Raw genomic sequence first — 8,120 nt, forward strand, 5'->3', positions numbered from 1 at the left:
CTCAAGTAGTACCGAACAATATATATATGTTAAGTGAAGATGAATTAGCATTGATACAGCACTTAAATATTTTAAGGGCCAATCAATTTGACAGGTGAGTTGTTACACACTCCTTACACATAATACAATTAAATGTCCGGGTAAAGTTTGCTATACAAACAGTAAAGACGATAATGAGAATATGGAAACTCAGGGTCCTTTGAAATAGCATATCGTTTAATATGGCACTTACTTATCCTCAGCTAATTTTATTACTTAATATCATCTCAGCACTATATAAACGACATTCAAAATTGATTGCAGCAGATAAAATTTTAGGTGTAACAAGCCTGAAAACACTCGATGTTAAAGGAAAAAACACATTAAAGTCGATAATCATATAAAATCTTAGCTAATTCGAGAAATACTCAATAATAATGATACTCATATGAAATAATATTTAATTCAATAAACACTCAACAATAATCATCATATTATTAAATCATATTTAATTCAATAAAACCTCATTAATAATGATAACTATATGACATAATATTTAATTCAATAAAAACTCAATAATAATGATCATCATATGAAATAATATTCATTTACAGAAAGACTCAATAATAATGATAATCATATGAAATTTTATTTAATTAAATGAAAACTTAATAATAATTATAATCATATTAAATTTTATTTAATTTTATAAAAAACTTCATAATGATAATCATATAAAATGTTATTAAATTCTATAAAAAATAATAATAATATTCATATTAAATTTTATTGAATTCAATAAAAACTCCAAAATAATGATAATAATATGAAATAATATTTAATTCAATAAAAACTCAATAATAATGATACTCATATGAAATAATATTTAATTCAATAAAAACTAAATAATAACGATCATCATAGGAAATCATATTTAATTCAATAAAAACTCAATAATAATGATAACTATATGAAATAACATTTAATTCAATAAAAACTCAATAATACTGATAATCATATGAAATCATATTTAATTCAATAAAACTCAATATTCATGATAATCATATGACATAACATTTTATTCCATAAAATCTCAATAATAATGATAATCATATAAAATCATATTTAATTAAATAAAACCCCAATAATAATGATAATCATATGAAATAATATAAAATTCAATACAAAGTCAATAATAATGATACTAATATAAATTTTATTTAATACATTACAAACTGAATAATAATTATAATCATATGAAAATAATATTTAATTTAATAAAAACTCAATAATAATTATAATCATATGTAATTTTATTTAATATAAGAAAAAGTTCAATAATAATGATAATCATATTCAATTGTATTAAATTGAAGAGCACTCAATAATAATGATAATCATATGAAAATAATATTTAATTCAATAAAAAAATCAATAATAATGATATTCATATGAAATTCCATTTAATTCAATAAAAATCAATAATAATGATAATTATATGAAATATTATATAATTCAATAAAAATTAATAATGATGATAACAGAATGCAATAACAGTTAATTCAATAAAACTCAATAATTATGATAATCATATGAAATCCTATTTAATTCAATAAAAACTCAATAATTATGATAATCATATGAAATAATATTTAATTCAATAAAAACTCAATAACAATGATAATCATATGAAATAATATTTAATTCAATAAAATTCAATAATAATGATAATCATATGAAATAATATTTTATTCAATAAATACTCAATAATAATGAAAATCATATTAAATCCTGTTTAATTCAATAAAAATCTCAATAATAAAGATAATCATATAAAACAATATTTAATTCAATAAAAAATCAATAATAATGATAACCATATGAAATACTATTTAATTCAATACAAAAAAATAACAATGATATTATATGAAATCATATTTCATTCAATAAAAAATCAATAATAATGAAAATCATATGAAGTAATATTTAATTCAATAAAAACTCAATAATAATGATAATCATACGAAATAATTTTTAATTCAATAAAAACTCAATAATAATGATAATCATACGAAATTATATTTAATTCAATAAAAAACTCAATAATAAGGATAATCATATGTAATCTTATTTAATTCAATAAAAAATTCAATAATAATGATAATCATATTAAATGAAATTTAATTAAATAAAAAACCCAATAATAATGATAGTCATATTAATTTTATTTAATTCGATATAAACTCACTAATATGAATTATCATATTAAATCTATTTAATTCAATAAAAACTCAACAATAATGATAATCACATGGAATAACATTTAATTCAATAAAAGCTCAATAATAATCTGAAATATGAAAGCATTACGTGTAACAACCATCAAAACATTCAACGGTAAAGGGAGAAACTCTTTAAAGTCGTTAACAAGCTGGTTGAAAGGACAAATTAACTTCAATCAGCAAGTGCCTGCCGCTCTGTCTACACAAACCATGGCTGACAATGCACATTAAATATCGGCAAGATACAGAAACAAAAATGAACTTATTTTACTTGTTGATCTCGTGTTACTCTTCATCAATTCTCTGTTCAGGAACCTCGTTATAATACATCATCATATTCCATTACCTTTCTATTCAAAGAAGTAAACGTGGAGCTCTATTCCATGTTTCCATTGCCTATAACAATTCACTATAAAATCTCTAAAAACTATATTCCTTAAAAATAAAAAAAAAACATTAACTTTCTAAATATAATACCATTTTTAGAGATTTATTAATTAATGTGCTGATCTTACATGTGATTAAGTTTTAAATAATATGTTAAGCTTAATTAGAGATGAACAGATATTTTCCTTCATTGATGTGGAATAATAGGATTGACACATTGAGAAAAACACGAGAAGAAATAGAAAATGTAATCGACCCAAGCAAAGAAAATATCAATCTATATGTGGTAGTTGTATTGTTATAAAATGTTTAGTCGAAAATCAAAATAGTATAATTAGGTTCAATGTTTGTTATATGTTAATAATTTAAATATTTTGTCTTACTAATATGTAAATATAAAACGTTAAACTCGCTTATAAGTTAAACGTCTATGATTAAAAATAATTTTAACGTTCAGATGAATTAAGAATGAACAAATATTTTAGTGATAAAACAGTCAACCGCCAATTTTTAACTTTTTTCGTCTAAAACGGTAGAAGTCTTACAAGCACCAATAGAAGAGAATGGTAAGATGTTGATGTTTGCCCGATTGGTCGTTAGTAGATACGTTGAGAGAATACAATTTGCTATGAGTTCACTAGAGAACATTTCATTAAATAACTTGTAGGAGTGGAACAGGGTTGATCTTTAACATTGGTGTAGGGCTTCTATTTAAGAGTGTCTTGGTAGTTGCACAAAGCAATATTTGCAATAATACACAATATATATTTGCAACAATAAACAATACATATTTGCAATAATACACAATATATATTTGCAACAATAAACAATATATATTTGCAACAATACACAATATATATTTGCAATGATACAAAATATATATTTGCAACAATACACAATACATGTTTGCAACAATGCACAATCCATATTTGCAACAATACACAATACATATTTGCAACAATACAATACATATTTGCAATAATACACAATACATATTTGCAATAATACACAATACATATTTGCAATAATACACAATACATATTTGCAACAATACACAATCCATATTTGCAATAATACACAATACATATTTGCAGCAATACATAATTGATATTTTCAAAAATACACAATACATATTTTCAAATATACATAATACATATGTGCAACAGTATAGAATACATATTTGCAACAATACATAATACATATTTACAACAATACATAACATATTTTTGCAAGAATACATAATACATATTTGCAACAATACACAATAGATATTTGCAACAATACACAATATATATTTGCAACAATACATAATAAATATTTGCAACAATACATAATACATATTAGCAACAATACATAATACATATTTGCAACAATACATAATACATATTTGCAACAATACATAATACATATTTGCAACAATACAAAATACATATTTGCAACAATACATAATACATATTTGCAACAATACAAAATACATATTTGCAACAATACATAATAAATGTTTGCAACAATACATAATACATATTTGCAACAATAGATAATAAATATTTGCAACAATACACAATATATATTTGCAACAATACATAATACATATTTGCAACAATACAAAATACGTATTTGCAACAATACATTATAAATATTTGCAACAATACACAATAATATTAGCAACAATACATAATACATATTAACACCAATACATAATACATATTTGCAACAATACATAATACATATTTGCAACAATACATAATAAATATTTGCAACAATACATAATACATATTTGCAACAATACATAATACATATTTGCAACAATACATAATACATATTAGCAACAATACATAATACATATTTGCAACAATACATAATACATATTTGCAACAATACATAATACATATTTGCAACAATACATAATAAATATTTGCAACAATACACAATATATATTTGCAACAATACACAATATATATTTGCAACAATACATAATACATATTTGCAACATTACAAAATACATATTTGCAACAATACAAAATACATATTTGCAACAATACATAATACATATTTGCAACAATACATAATAAATATTTGCAACAATACACAATACATATTTGCAACAATACACAATATATATTTGCAACAATACATAATACATATTTGCAACAATATATAATACATATTTGCAACAATACATAATACATATTAGCAACAATACATAATACATATTTGCAACAATACATAATAAATATTTGCAACAATACATAATACATATTTGCAACAATACATAATACATATTTGCAACAATACATAATAAATATTTGCAACAATACACAATATATATTTGCAACAATACACAATATATATTTGCAACAATACATAATATATATTTGCAACAATACAAAATACATATTTGCAACAATACATAATACATATTTGAAGCATACATAATACATATTTGCAACAATACATAATACATATTTGCAACAATACACAATATATATTTGCAACAATACATAATACATAATACATATTTGCAACAATACATAATAAATATTTGCAACAATACATAATACATATTAGCAACAATACATAATACACATTAGCAACAATACATAATACATATTTGCAACAATACATAATACATATTTGCAACAATACAAAATACATATTTGCAACAATACACAATATATCTGGTAATTTTAGCTTTGTAAATATATAGCATACTCTCATATAAGTAATTTTCTAGAAAGGTCTATGCAGGCTTTGTAATATCCTTACTATGTAAATAGTGTATTAAAAATATTAAATAACAATTTTTGTTAAAACTAATAGTCAAAGATTGAATATTAACTTGCTGATGAGTTAAACACATGTAGTAACAACAATGTCTATTTTCAAATGAATTAGCGATAAACGGATATCCTTAAACAATCTATAAATTTTAATAATATGCTTTAAATTTGAGAAATATATACGGAAAACAAGAAATAACTAATAAAAAATAAATGTATAGATTTTCCAACCGAATTAGTTTTGGAATTAAATAAGTCTCTTTGAAGAAATTGTCGAGACTTTTGATAAATTTACGTATTCCTATATCAAGAGTATGCATGTGCTTTAGTACCCCCCCAAAAAAAACGTTTTCTGATGAAGCTAGATATATTTCTGTCATGGTAAATATTACATTAAAATTTTCATATATCCATGTGCTTTATGATTTCCACTCACACACAAACGCATATGCGCATGCTCCTTAAAACAGATATACGTTTATAATGTATTTATTCAATAAGCATATCTTAAAATTGCAACGGTGTATTAAACTGAATGAAAAGGATTTATACTTTCAGAACATATGTAACGTTATTAAACATTAAATTCACTTACATATTGTTTAAATTGCTGCGTCTTACACGTGTGTCATTGCATAAACCATGCAAATCATCAGACTTTTCATCGGTTCATCAAAGAAGAAAATGTTTATTATTTCTTGGTTCAAAAAGAAAATGTAATTTTAAAGCGAATTAAAAAGGTTTAAAGATATAAATATCCAAAATCCAGTAAAAATAGTAAAGTAAAAGTAATTTTAAAGCGAATTAAGACGGTTTAAAAGACAGTAATAAATCTACAGGTTATAGATACAACATTAATATGCAGAAGAAAGAAAGAAATTGTTCGTAGATCATGAGTTGAATAGGCTCATTTTACAGGTCATATTTAAATTCATATTAAGCTTCTTTTGGCTCAAAAGGAGAGCCCTCCACCAGGATCTGGAAAGGGTTATAATGGCTGATGAAGACCAGGGATTGATGACCAATGCATTCAAGAAAATGGCAGGTGTCAGCAATGACAACAAATGCAGGTTCTGCCATACAGAATTGGAATCTATGAGTCAACATTAATATGCAGAAGAAAAAAGAAGATTATTTCGTAGACGATGAGTATAATAGTTGAATTTCATAGGCCATATTAAAATTCATACTAAGCTTTCAACATTAATACATTTAAATAAGTTATACTATTAGAAGGTGAAAATAATTAGAATAAAAATCATTAAAAAAACTAAAAAAAATGTACAATTAAATGAAATATGCTTAAAAAGTGTGATGAAATAATTCGTTGAGTGCTAGTAATCATTTCGCGAACGTGAAAAAAAAATTATTTTAATAAAAGTTAAAATAACTACTAAGAATATATACAATAATAAGAATATAATGTATATGGTATACGAATATGTATTACCAGACGTTAATTAAAAAAATGAAATTCTGATAATCGATTAGTACAATTGCTGATATTATTTGTATAATAAAATATGGGAATGATAATAATGCATTCAAAAGCGTTGGAGGAAATAATTTGTTGAATGAAAAAAACTTGATTTCTAAAAAAAAGTAAAAAAAATAAGAACCTAATTCTGCTGCATTAAATTCGGTATTATGAGTATTAAAAAATATGTAATGTTAGGAAAATATTCAGTTTAATATCAAACATATTATGAATAAGCGGCTATATTTCCACATATATGACTTAAAACGAAAGCTCTTTTAAAAGACCATGTTATTATCCATTGCTAAGTAACTAGATTATATATTCATTTGTATTATTAACTTGAATTTACTGAGTATTTAAATTCATTTTTATTGTATTATAAACTTATATTTCTATTGTTAGCAATATATTTTTATAATTACCAGTAGCAACTATAGTAGCTGTATGTTTATTGTTCCTATAAATTCTTACTATTTTTATTATTATCAGTAGCAAATTCTTACTACATTATTGTTTATTTTACTTTATTAATTGCATAATTTCTTTATCTATTACAAAATACTATGAATATTATTTTAAATCTAAACAATATGTATGTGAATTAAGTGTTTATTTCTGTGATTTTTAGATGTGTTATAAAGTTATGTTTCTGGTTTTGTTGGCATGATTAAAATAAACAATGATATTAAAATGTAGAATTTCATTTATTTTTTATTTGCAGACGTTCCTGCTTGAATGTTTTTAATGAATATTAAGGGACCATCCTTCTAAAACAGTATTCTATATACAATTATTTCCTTACATGGATGACAACAAAAACGGTAGCAGACAACTTTATTAGACATATATGTGTGAAGAGTTATATACACATTACAGAAAATCCAGTGATTGTGAAGTTTGTGGATATTCTTGTTTTAACAAATCAAAATTAGTGATACATATGAGAACTCACCCAGGGGAAAAGCAACATTCATGTGAAGTATGTGGATATTCTTTTATTGAAAAATCAAAGTTAGTGATACATATGAGAACTCACACTGGGGAAAAGCCACATTCTTGTGAAGTTTGTGGATATTCTTGTTCTCAAAAATCAGTATTAGTGACACATATGAGAACTCACACTGGGGAAAAGCCACATTTTTGTGGAGTGTGCGGCCATTCTTTTTCTGAAAAATCAAATTTAGTGACACATATGAGAACCCACACTGGGGA

Source organism: Euprymna scolopes, chromosome 27, assembly GCF_053919585.1.
Source record: "Euprymna scolopes isolate OS-2025 chromosome 27, ASM5391958v1, whole genome shotgun sequence".
In the NCBI taxonomy this organism is placed as follows: Eukaryota; Metazoa; Mollusca; class Cephalopoda; order Sepiida; family Sepiolidae; genus Euprymna; species Euprymna scolopes.